This window comes from Gorilla gorilla, chromosome 2 (assembly GCF_029281585.2).
Source record: "Gorilla gorilla gorilla isolate KB3781 chromosome 2, NHGRI_mGorGor1-v2.1_pri, whole genome shotgun sequence".
Taxonomy (NCBI): domain Eukaryota; kingdom Metazoa; phylum Chordata; class Mammalia; order Primates; family Hominidae; genus Gorilla; species Gorilla gorilla.
In genome coordinates, this window is record NC_086017.1 from 35,652,596 (window position 1) to 35,666,100 (window position 13,505).

At 37.1% G+C, this 13,505-nt stretch overlaps 1 long non-coding RNA gene across 3 annotated transcripts in view; it reads left to right on the forward strand.

Moving 5' to 3' along the window:
• LOC129532654 (uncharacterized) overlaps positions 1-13,505 on the forward strand; it is a 51,186-nt gene that overhangs the window by 32,583 nt on the left and 5,098 nt on the right. Inside the window, exon 2 of one of the 3 annotated variants that reach the window (XR_010132778.1) lies at positions 3,036-3,192. The exons of the other annotated variants lie outside the window; for them this stretch is intronic. This is a non-coding gene — a long non-coding RNA (uncharacterized lncRNA). The remainder of the gene's footprint in view (positions 1-3,035; positions 3,193-13,505) is intronic. 3 annotated transcript variants of the gene reach the window in all.

The window sequence follows — 13,505 nt, forward strand, 5'->3', positions numbered from 1 at the left end:
CAGAATCAGCAGAAACAATAGAATTTTCATTACTGTGGTATATTTTTAAGGTTAAAAAGGTAAGAATTCTCAAGAATTGATTAAATAAATTTTAAAGCAAAGAATCATCATGAACAGTGTTTTGTTTTCTGGTTTACTTGAAGCCAAATCAAATCCCAGGATACGATGATCATGAAACATTCCATTGAGACTGTCAACAAATTCCCTGTTTTTGTGTCTAGAAGTTATCTTGGCACCCCGTCATTGAAATAGACTGATCTTTATGATAGAAGAGAAATACAAATTCTAGAGAAGAGTTGGGACTAAAGAAGAAAAAAAAATGTGTGCTTAACTTCAGGAGCTCCATCTTCAGGAATGAAAGGGGAAAGCGAGCAGAAAGCTGTACAAATTTTCAGACTGTGCTTGCTGCATTGTTCTTCTCAAGTCTCTCAACGGTTCAGAGGAGGCTTCCCGTTTGCCCAGGCAGCTGCCCTTACCACAGTGTCAGTCAAATCAGCTCAGCTGTAGCTCCTGTCCAAAGTTTCATTTGGAGAAAGAGCTGCTTGCCTAAAAAAAATGAGGGAGCATCACTGCCTAGACTGAGAACGACTTTAGGAACCTTAGTTCGGGGGCCACATGGTTGCTCGATTTTGTAAAAAACGTTAGTTTCCAAATATGTGTAATTTTATGATTCCCTTTTCCCTTTTCCCAGGTGTTTAGCAATAAAATTCCACTGAACTACAGTTGTATTTAACAGCTCTTCTCCAGGAATACCAAAGGAAACATAAAAAATAGAATGGGTAGGTACAGCTATCAAACTACTAGAAACAATAACATAATTTATTAAGGTGCCCAATTATAAGTTAATATACAAAATCAGAAGATTTCTTACATGAAGAATAAGAGGTTTTATATAAGCTATACAGAAATTTATGTAGGGAATTTAATGGAAGAAAATCTTCCATTCATATTGGCATCACAAAATAAAATATCCAGAAACAAACTTGACCAAAAATGTAAAGGGCCTTTTGGAAGAAAACTGTAAACTCCACTGTGGGGCCATTAAAGAAGTCTTGAATACATAGTTTAAATCCCTTGGTTTGAGATAATAAAACTCTCAATATTTACCATGCTTTTGTCATTTAAATACAAATTGTGGACATTTTTACCGGGGCAACAGATGAGTTACAACCATCCTTTTATCAGTTGCGCAGAATCTTATCGAATGGGTATATCCTACTTACGTCAGTTCTTAGTAGTGAATATTAGGTTGTTTCTAATTTTTCCATATTAGAAACAATGTTAAAAGAACTTGCTCTTATTTATGTTTCTTATGTCCACACTAGTATTTAATACCTTTCTAGGAGTGGAAATTCCTGGCTCAAACAAACTGCCTTCCAAGAAGATTTACTAATATACATTCCTACTAATGCTGTTTTAGGATGCCTTTTTCTCCATATTCCTATGAACACTGAGTGTTCTCTTTTTAACACTTTTTTTCTCAATCTACTAGACTCCTTCTAAAATATATACTTTTCAAAACGCCTGCTTACCCTTCAATATATTGTCTTTTAAAAGATTATTTGTAGGTACTCTTTATGTGTTACATTGGTGGAAAATTAATTGTGATTTTGCAAAAACTGCAATTACTTTTGCACCAACCTAATATTATATATGTTGACCTTGTGTTACCCATATTGCAGATATTTCCTTCGAGTTTTCTTGTTATCTTTTTTTTTATTATACTTTAAGTTTTAGGGTACATGTGCACAGTATGCAGATTTGTTACATATGTATACATGTGCCATGTTGCTGTGCTGCGCCCATTAGCTTGTTGTTTACATTAGGTATATCTCCTAATGCTATCCTTCCCCACTTCCCCCACCCACAACAGGCCCTGGTGTGTGATGTTCCCCACCCTGTGTCCAAGTGTTCTCATTGTTCTATTCCCACCTATGAGTGAGAACATGCGGTGTTTGGTTTCTTGTCCTTGTGATAGTTTGCTGAGAATGATGGTTTCCAGCTTCATCCATGTCCCTACAAAGGACATGAACTCATCCTCTTTTATGACTGCATAGTATTCCATGGTGTATATGCGCCACATTTGCTTAATCCAGTCTATCATTGTTGGACATTTGGGTTGGTTCCAAGTCTTTGCTATTGTGAATAGTGCCGCAATAAACATACGTGTGCGTGTGTCTTTAGAGCAGCATGATTTATAATCCTTTGGGTATATACCCAGTAATGGGATGGCTGGGTCAAATGGTATTTCTAGTTCTAGATCCTTGAGGAATCGCCACACTGTCTTCCACAATGGTTGAACTAGTTTACAGTCCCACCAACAGTGTAAAAGTGTTCCTATTTCTCCACATCCTCTCCAGCGCCTGTTGTTTCCTGACTTTTTAATGATTGCCATTCTAACTGGTGTGAAATGGTATCTCATTGTGGTTTTGATTTGCATTTCTCTGATGGCCAGTGATGATGAGCATTTTTTCATGTGTCTTTTGGCTGCATAAATGTCTTCTTTTGAGATGTGTCTGTTCATATCCTTTGCCCACTTTTTGATGGGGTTGTTTGTTTTTTTCTTGTAAATTTGTTTGAGCTCTTTGTAGTTTCTGGATATTAGCCCTTTGTCAGATGAGTAGATTGCAAACATTTTCTCCCATTCTGTAGGTTGCCTGTTTGAGACGGAGTCTCGCTCTGGGGCCCAGGCTGGAGTGCAGTGGCGTGATCTTGGCTCACTGCAACCCCCGTCTCCTGGGTTCAAGTGATTCTCCTGCCTCAGCCTCCCGGGTAGCTGGGACTACAGGCGCGTGCCACCACGCCCGGCTAATTTTTTATATTTTTAGTAGAGACAGAGTTTCACTGTGTTAGGCAGGATGGTCTCAATCTCCTGACCTTGTGATCCACCCGCCTCAGCCTCCCAAAGTGCTGGGATTACAGGCATGAGCCACCACACCTGGCCTCTTGTTATCTTTGAACATTTTCTTTTCTTTTGTTATACACATGTTCTTCATTTTTATGTAGTCACAGTTTTTTTTTTTTTTCTTCTTTAGGTTTCATGGCTTGTGTAATATGTTTTACTTCTGGGTTTCATTTCTTAAAAAAGCCTTCCACATCTGCCAGGTGCTGACAAATCAAATCCTCCATCTAACTATAGCCACCATGTGGAACCCGTGGCTATGTTTATGACCCCAGCAGCTTCTGCTCCAGGTAAGCAGATCTTGGCTATGAGTCTCTGGATGTACTTGTCTCTCTAGATTTCAGGGCAGTTATTTGCCCTGCTACCTCAGCCTCTGAAGGGTCCAATTAAAGTCATGGATTTTCAGTTTGTTCAGCTTTTCTTATTGTAAGATGGGAGATAGGACTTCCAATCTTTCTATATAGCAGAGGTGAAACTAGAAGCTTTTTACTGTAAATTATTTTTATTTAGGTGCTGAATGGTTTTATATAAATGCAAACAGGTCATGAGGGGTGGCATATCAGTAATTAATTTTGGATATGTAAAGTTTGAAAAAGCTTTTGGATAAACTAAGGAAAGATATCAAGTAAGTGATTAAAGTGATTTAATATACATGTGTGTGTGTGTGTGTGTCTGTGTGTATATATCTACACGTGGGTGCATGTGTGTGTGACAAAGAGTCAGGGAAGGGGTTTGGGCTGGAGATAAAATTTTCTTTTCTTGTTTTTGATGTATTTTTTTTTTAACCTGGCAAGAATGAGAATTTGAAAAAATTTCTGAGTTCACATAAGTATGGTATTTATTATCTCTGGCAGTTTCCTAACATACTCAGCTAAAGTCCTTAGCACAGCCTGTAAGAGTCTAAATGATTTGGTACATACTATTACCCTGACCTCCACTTCTACCCTTATCCCCTTGTTCACTGAGTTTAAGTCACACTGACCTCTTTGCACTTTCGTCAGTAAACAAGGTTTGCTCCTGCCCTTATAGCTTTTGCCCTTACTTTTTCCTCTGCCTGTAACAGTTTCCCTCTGCCTATAACAATTTTCCCATAACAATCTTTCTTTACTTTCTTCAGGACTCAAAAATCATCTACTCAATGATACCTTACCGAAAATCGATACCTAAAATGCAACCACCTGTCTTGACACCTCATATTCCTCTTCTCCTTAGCATGTGTCACTATGTTGCATTCTCTTTCTGAAATATATTGCTTATCTCCTATTTCTTCCATGAGATTGTAAGCTCCATAGGGAAGGAAACTTTTCCTGTTTGCTTCACCATATACTCAGTTTTAGGTCTATATTATAAAGGTAAAAAGAAATAAGCAAAAGCAATTTTAATAATATACTGTATTTAACCAATTATAATGTCATTATTTCAACATGTAATCACTACAAAATTATTAATGAGATAATTTACATTAATTTTTATGTCTTAAGTCTTCAAAGTCTGTGGTGCATTTACATTACCAGCACATCTTCATTTGGATAAGGCACATTTCAAGTGCTCAATAACACAAGTGGCTTGTATAGTAGAGGCTACTGTATTAGACAGGGCTATGTACCATGTTAGGATTGGGAAACTTTTCTTAGGAGAAGTGGGATATTACTGAAGGATTTTAATTGGAGTTTAGGAGTGACATGATTACTTTTGCACAAACACAAATCACTGTAGCAGTGGAGTGGAGAACGAATTGGAGGGAATGAAGAGTTTATTTTATTTAGAGAAATTAGGAGGTTAAGAGACAGATTTGCTGAAAGACAAACATAGGCACTTGAACTAGGGTGCTGGCAGTAGGGAAAGATAGAAAAGAGAAGTATCAGACATTTAGCCAGTAAATTCCAGGAGGCTTGACAATAATTGGATTCAAAATAGGCAAATCAACTTTATAAGTCAGGTAATAATTTGATCGTAATAATCATTTGTCCCTGAAAAGTCAGAGAACAGGTTTTATTGAAATATTATTTTGAAGAATGTCACCTTTATTTCCAGATATGTGGAAATTGTGGAGTTTTGGGAATATGTTGGCTATGGAGAACTTTAGTTTCTAACGGCCAAATGTAAATGGCTGCAGTTGCCAGCACATGCAGAATAAGAAGTCCCCAGCTCATGTTCCCCAACATAAACAATGGTTTGGCAGCTGTTCATGAACAAAACTGCCTTTGTGGGAGCTTTGGGATCCAGATAAGAGGTCACAAAACCCTGGCAAAGCTCAAGACTGAGGAGAGGTGCTCTGAGAAGGCAGGTACATGCCCCAGTGGCAGGCTCACTGAGCATGATTCCAGCTATAGACCCAAAGCAGCCCCATCCCCCCATGGATGTGGCTCTAGCCCTGCTTGGCTGCAGTGCTGTAACTAGCCCTATCCAGCAAGAGACCTGGGAGGAGCCATACCAATCTATGCCTCTGGTAACAGGCCCACTGGCCACAGACCGGACTGTGGACCCTGAAATGGCCCTGTGACTTGGCTTCAACCCTGCTCTACCACCAGTCTGGAGTCAGTGCTGCATCCAAAGGGATCTTGTGAAACACACATTGTCATACCCCAGGTTATAGATCCACCAACCTTGGTCCCTACTGTGGCTCTTGAAGAGTCCCTGTGACCCAGCTCCTGTCCTGCTCTCAGTCCTGCCCACCCAAAGACCAAGTAATGTCTGTCCATGCCCCTGGTAGCAGGCCTGCTGCCCTCAGTCCCTGCTGTGGACCCTAAGTCAGTCCTGGCTATAGACCCTGAAGCAGCCCTGAGACTCAGTTCCAGCCTCCTTCTGTCATGGTTTCAGAGTAATCTTGCCTGCTTGAAGAATTGGTGGCATACATACCCCTCATGGTAGGCCCACTGACCTTCAGCCTGACTGTAAACCTTGTTGCAGTCCTGTGAGCTGGCTCCAGCACTGCTCTACCACAGTACTGGGGGAAATCCTTCCTGCCTAGAGACCTAAACAAGGCCCTGACAGGAGTCTGTTCTGTTAGGGACCTGGTGGAGCCACACGCTTAGCAGGTATTCTCTGGCTGCAGACCCACTGTCTGCAGACTCAACTGCACAAACAGAAGCAGCCCCATGACCAGGCTCTAGCCTTGTTCAACTGTGGTTCTGGAGGTGGTTCCATCAATCTGGGGATCTGGCAGGAATGATGCTTGCCCACACCCCTGGTAACAGGACTGTCAACTGTGGAACCAGCTACAGACCAGGCCACAGCCATGTGACCTAGCTCTAGCCCCACTTGACTCTGACCCAAGAAGCCATTCTGTCAGTCTGAGAATGAGGCAGGAGAAGGTCTTTACCTGCTGAAAGCAGTCTATAAAAACAGGAAGAGGTATTTGCTCCTCAAGTGAGCAGATACCAATACGAAGCTATATGGATCATGAAGAACCAGGCAAACATGACACTACTGAAGGAAATTAATAAAGCTCTAGTAGCCAAGTACCAAAAAGTATAGATCTATGAATTTCTTGACAACAAATTGAAAATAATTGTCTTACGGAAGCACAGTGAGCTACAAGCTCAATAGACAGCTAAATCAATATCTCAGGAAAACAGTACATGAACAAAATGAGAGGTTTAACAAAGGTGTAGAAATCATACCTCTCATTTTGTTCGTGTACAGGGCCCAGAGGCAGGCCATTTGAAATTATCCAGCCACAGGAGAAAAAAGACAATAAATAAATAAATAAATAAAAAAGAATGAGAAAGGCTACAGAATTGATGAGGCACCTTCAAGCTAGTCTGCATGTTCATTATGTAAGTCTCCAAAGGGAAAGAGAAAGGAGCAAAAAGCTTATCTAAAGAAGAAATGACTGAAAACTCCCCAAATTTGGGGAAGAAAATAAACATCCCCATTTAAGAAATTATGAACTTCATATAGGTCAAAAATAAAAAGGCCTATGCTGAAACACATCATATTATAATTAAATTGTCATAAGTCAAAAATAGAGAATTTTGAGAGCAGCAAGAGCAAAATGACACGGCAGGAACTATGCTTGCCCATACTCCTGGTAACAGGACTGCAGACTGTGGAACCAACTGCAGACCAGGCCATAGCCATGTGACCCACTTCTAGCCCCACTTGACTATGATCCAAGAGGCAGTCCCATCAGTCTGAGAATGAGGCAAGAGAAGGTCTTTACCTGCTGAAAGCAGTCCATAAAAATAAGAAGAGGTTTTATACACATAAATAGAAACTTCTATAGGACTATCAGCAGATTTCTCAGCAAAAACCTCGTAGGCCAGGAGAAAGTGGGATAGACAACATATTGAAAATACTGAAAAAAAAAAACCCTGCTAATCAAGAATACTATACTCAGCAAAACTATCCTTTCAAAATGAAGGAGAAAGTCGTTTACAGACAAAGAAAAACTGAGGGAGTTCATCACCATCAGAACTGCCTTACAAGAAATGCTCAGGGGGTTCTTCAAATTGAAATAAAAACATACTAAAGAGCAATGTGAAAGCATAAATATGACTAGTAAAGGTTAATATATATACAAATACAGAACAATGCAACAATGTAATGGTGGAACATAAATTACTTTTAACATAAACATAAAAGTTACAAGACAAAAATATCAGGAATAACTGTGGCCACAAAAATTTGTTAATGGATACATGCTATATAAAGAGTCAAACTGACTTTAAGAACACCAAAAGTGTGGAGTAAAAATGTAAAGCCTTTTTTTTTTTTTTTTTTTTTGAGACTGAGTCTCGCTCTGTCACCCAGGCTGGAGTGCAGTGGCACGAACTTGGCTCACTGCAAGCTCCGCCTTCCGGGTTCACGCCATTCTCCTGCCTCAACCTTCCTAGCTGGGACTACAGGCGCCTGCCACCATGCCCAGCTAATTTTTTATATTTTTTAGTAGAGACGGGATTTCACTGTGTTAGCCAGGATGGTCTTGATCTCCTGACCTCGTGATCCACCCGCCTCGGCCTCCCAAAAGTGCTGAAATTACAGGCGTGAGCCACCGCGCCCTGCCAAAAATGTAAAGCCTTTGTATGCAATTCAAGTTAAATTACCAACTTAAGATAAAAAGTAATAATTACAAGATACTTTATACAAGTCTCATGGTAGCCACAAAAACCCTGATATGTATCTATATATATATATCTGATGTCTATCTATCTATATCTGATATATATATATACCTGATATCTATCTATCTATATATAGATATATATCAGGGTTTTTGTGGCTACCATGAGACTTGTATAAAGTATCTTGTAATTATTACTTTTTATCTTAAGTTGGTAATTTAACTTGTATTGCATACAAAGGCTTTACATATATGTAAATATATATGATATATATAGATATCTATATGATATCTATATGATATATATATAATACAGAGACAAGAATCAAAGAAATTACTACAGATAGTCATCAAATAACAACAAAAGACAATGAGAGAGGAAGACAGGAACAAAACAATAGCAAAGGTGACAGAAAACAACAAAATGTCCATAGTAAGTCCTCATCTGTCAATAATTATCTTAAAGGTGAATGAATTAAATTCCCCAATCAAAAGACATAAAGTGTCCAAATGGATAAAGAAAAAAGAGCTAGTAATATGCTTTCCATAAGAGACTCACTTCAGCTTAAAGGACAGACACAGGCTGAAAGTTAGGGAACAGAAAAGATAATCCATACAAATGATAATCAAAAGAAAGCAGAAGTGGTTACACTTATATCAGAAAAAATAGACTTTAACTCAAAAACTGTCACAAATAATGTAATCATGTAATGATAAAAGAGCCAATTCAACAGGAAAACATAAATATTGTAAATATACATGCACTTAATATTGGAGCACCTAAATACATAAAGCAAATATTGGCAGATCTGAAGGCAGAAATTGACATCAATACAATAATAGTAGAAGACTTCAATATCCCTCTCTCAGTAAATGGATAGAACACCAGACAGAATTAATAAAGAAATTGCTGACTTGAGTAATACTATAGACCAAATAGACCTGACATACAGAACTTCCTACTTGACAGCATACATATACACATTCTTCTCAAGCACACAAGGAACATTCTCCATGATAGATCGCATGTTAGATTACGAAGTAAGTCTTAACAAATTTAAGAAGATTGAAATCATACCAGGTATTTTTCTGACTACAATGGAATGAAACTACAAATTAATAACAGTAAGAAAATGAAAAATTCACAAATATATGGAAATTAAATAATACACTTGTGAGTAACCATTGAGTCAAAGAGGAAAACAAAAATAAATTTTTTTAAAAATTCAAGAAAAATGAAAACACAATATACCAAAACTTATGAGATGTAGTAAAAGCAGTACCAAGAGGGAAGTTTATAAACATAAAAGTTTATAAGAAATATTTTAAATAAACAAATGAATAAAGAAGGAATAGAAAGTCTGAACAGACCAGTAACAAATAAAGAGATTGAATTAGTAATCAAAAACCCTCCATAAAATAAAAGCCCAGGACCAGGTGGCTTCATGAGTGAATTCTACCAAACATTCAAAGAAGAATTAATGCTAATCTGTTCTAAGCCCTTTCAAATAATAGAAAAAGGAGAAATGGTTCTAAATTCACTCATGAGGTCAGCATTATCCTGATACCAAAGCCAGACAAAGACACCACAAGAAAACTACAAGTCAATATCCCTCATGAATACAGACACGAAAATCTTCAATAAAATACTAGCAAACTGAAAACAACAGCACATTAAAAGGATCATGCATCATGATCAGGTGGGATTTATTCCTAAGATGAAAGGATAGTTCAATATATACGAACCAATTGATGTGGTATACCACTTTAACAAAATAAAGGACAAAAATCTTATGATCATCTCAGTCTATGTAGAAAAAACTTTTGACAAAATTTAACATTCATTCACTATAAAAATCTCTCAATAAAATAGATATAGAAGGGACTTATTTCACCACAATAAAGACCAAATATGAAGAAAACCACAGCTAACATTATACTCAATGTTCAAAATTGAAAGCTTTTCCTCTAAGATCAGAAATAAGACAAGGATGCCCATTCTCTCCACTTCTATTTATCATAGTACTGGAAGTTCTAGCTAGGGTAATTTGACAAGGAAAAGAAATAAAAGTAATACAAATTCTAAAGGAAGTAGTTAAATTGCCTCTGTTTGAAGATGACATGATCTGACATATAGAAAACCATAAAGACTCCACCAAAAAACTGTCAGAACTGATAAACAAATTTAGTAAAGTTGCAGGATGCACAACAGACATACGAAAATCAGTTATGTTTCTATACACAAATAACAAACTATCCAAAAATGTAATCTAGAAAACAATTCCATTTATCATAGCATAAAAAATACTTAGAAATAAAATTAACCAAGGAAGTGAAAGATCTGTATCCTGAATCTATAAAATATTGATGGAAGTAATTGAAGAAGCCACAAATAAATGACAAGATATTCCATGTTCATGGATCAGAAAAATTAATATTGTCAAAATGTCCATACCACCTAAAATGATTTATAGATTCAGTGCAATCCCTATCAAAATTCCAACGCCATTCTTTAACAGAAATAGAAAAAATAGTGCTTAAATTCATATAGGACCACAAAAGACACTGAAGAGCTAAAGCAATCTTGAGAAAGAAGAACAAAGCTGGAGGCATTACACTTTCTGATTTCAAGTAATATTACAAAGATTACAGTAATTAAAGCAGTATGATAGTGCCATAAAACAGACACATAGACCGATGGAAAGCATAGAGGGCCCAGAAATAAACCTACACATGTATAGTCAATTAATCTTCAACAAAGGTGCCAAGAATACACAGTGATGAATGGATATTCTCTCCAATAAATAATGTTAGAATAACTGAATATCCACATGCAAAGGAATGAAATTGGGCCCTTATCTTACACCATGCACAAAAATCTACTCAAAATGGATTACAGACATAAGACCTGAAACTATAAAACTACCAGAAGAAAACATAGAGGAAAAGTTCCTTGACATTGGCCTTGGTAATGATTTTTTTGCCAAAAGTACAGGCAACACATGGACTACATCAAACTAAAAAGCTTCTGTATGGTAAAAGAAACAACCAACAAAATGAAAAGACAACCTATAGAATGGGCAAAAATATTTGCAAATCATATATCCTATAATGGATTATTATCTAAAATATATAAGGGACCTCAATAGCAAAAACACAAATAACCTAATTAAAACATTGGCAAAAAAACTGAATATATATTTTCCCACGGAAGACATATAAATGGCCAACAGGTATATAAAAAGATACTAAGCATCACTATTATCAACAAGTTGAAAGGTAACCAGTGTTGGCAAGGCTGTGGAGAAAAGGGAACCTTTGTACATAGTTGGAGGTACAGCCATTGTGGAAAATGGTATGGATGTACTTCGAAAATTAAAAATAAAACTACCATACAATCCATCAATCCCACTGCTGGGTATATATCCAAAGAAAATAAAATTATTGTCTCAAAGAGATATCTGCACTCCCACATTCATGCAGCATTTATTCAAGATATGGAAACCAATGTAAGTGTCCATTGACAAATGAATGTGTAAAGGAAATGCGACACACACAGGAATATTATTCAGCCTTAAAGAAGAAGAAAATCCTGCCATTTGTGATAACATAAATGAACCCAGGAGACATTATGCTATGGGAAATAGGGCAGGAACAGAAAGATATACACATGTGATCTCACTTATATGTAAAACATAGATATGGAGAGTAGAAGACTGAAGTGTAAGAGAAATGGGAAGATATTAGTCAAAGGGGATAAAATTTCAGTTGTAAGATTAATGAGTTCTGGAGATCTAAAGTACAGCATGGTTAATAATTATGTATCACATACTTAAAATTTGTCTAGAGAGTAGATCTTAAGTGTCCTTGCCATGCACACTCATACACACAAAATGGTTACTATGTGACGTAATGGTATGTTAATTAGATTGATTATGATAATCATTTCACAATGTATACATATATCAAAACATCACAATGTATACCTTAAATATATACAATATTTATTTGTGAATCATACTTCAACAAATCTGGAAAAAATAAAATAAAACAAATCTAAATGGCCACATGATGGTGCCAAAACCTTGGTTAGTTAATATGTCTTTTCTGTGCTGCTTGCACATTCCCTTTTCTACAGAAATGTTTCTACCTTGTCTTAGCTATTTTACTTAAAAAAGGAATCCATTAAGCATAAATGAATTTGTGTGTATGTTTGCACAGTAACCGTCTATTTCTAACAATATTCTCAAGTCAACTGGTAGCCCTTACTTCACTCTCATTATTTTATACTTTTACTTGTAAAATTGGAGTTTTGTAAACCCAGTGTAGCACATTCTCGGAATGGTGCAGAAGGGGGATACAATTCTATATTAATTTATCTAGGAATGAGACCAGTAGGACTTCAATGTAATAGCATTCTCTTTTTGGGAGGCATGGAGAAATTTTTCTATAGCACTTTTGGAAAATATACCAAGCTTCAATAAGAGATATTTATAAAGCAGGTGAACCAGACACCCAGATATGACATTTAACATGACTAGGTAGAGGTAGTTCTGTACCCTATGTATTCTTAATTAATCCTATGTATCCCAGGATCCTTAACTAATCCTGAAGGTATGGATTAATGAAAATCCAAACCACATGGTCAGATTCGCTCATCTTTTTCCCCAGATTATCTTGCCAGTTATTGAATATACACCATGGAGTGGAGAAATTAGTAAATATTAGAGATGTAATTTTTAGCACCTCTTGGAGACTAAAGTAAGGATCATTTACTCACCTAACAAACATTCTCTGAGTGTTTACTATAGGATAAGGACTATGAATTTAAGATTGGCAAATTACTTTTAATGCCATAAACCACCACCTTCTAGAACGGTATATGCCATAAGTACTCAAAGTGACAAGGATCACCAAACATAAAAACTTAAGTGCTATCAGGGTCTAGAATCATAAGTCTCACCCAGTCTTAAGAAGCCTCTACCATGTGTTGGTTCTGCAAGGTGCCAGAAAACAGCAAAATCTGGAAACGTGTGCCATTACATTGTTATTAAGTGCTACGAAATATCAAGATATGACTAGTGCCACTGATATCTAGAACAAGCTCTTCTAGTTTCTACACCAGATGTCAGCAAACTATATCTTGCAGGCATCATATCTTCTTTTTAAAATGAAGGTTTGGCCAGGCATGGTGGATCATGCTTGTAATCCCAGCACTTTGGAAGGCTGAGGGGGGAGGGTCACTTGAGGCCGGAAGTTTGACACTAGCCTGGATGGACAACATGGGGACACCCCATCTCCACAAAAATTAAAAAATTAGCCAGGCATTGTGGTGCATGCCAGTAGTCCCAGCTACTCAGGAGGCTGAGGCAGGAGAATCACTTAAGCCTGGGAGGTTGAGGCTGCAAGCCATGATTGTGCCATTGCACTTCATAAGCCTGGGTGGCAAAGTGAGACTTCACCTAGAAAAAAAAAAGTTTTATTGGAACACAACTAGGACCTTTTCATTTACACATTGTCTATAGCAGAGTTAAGTAA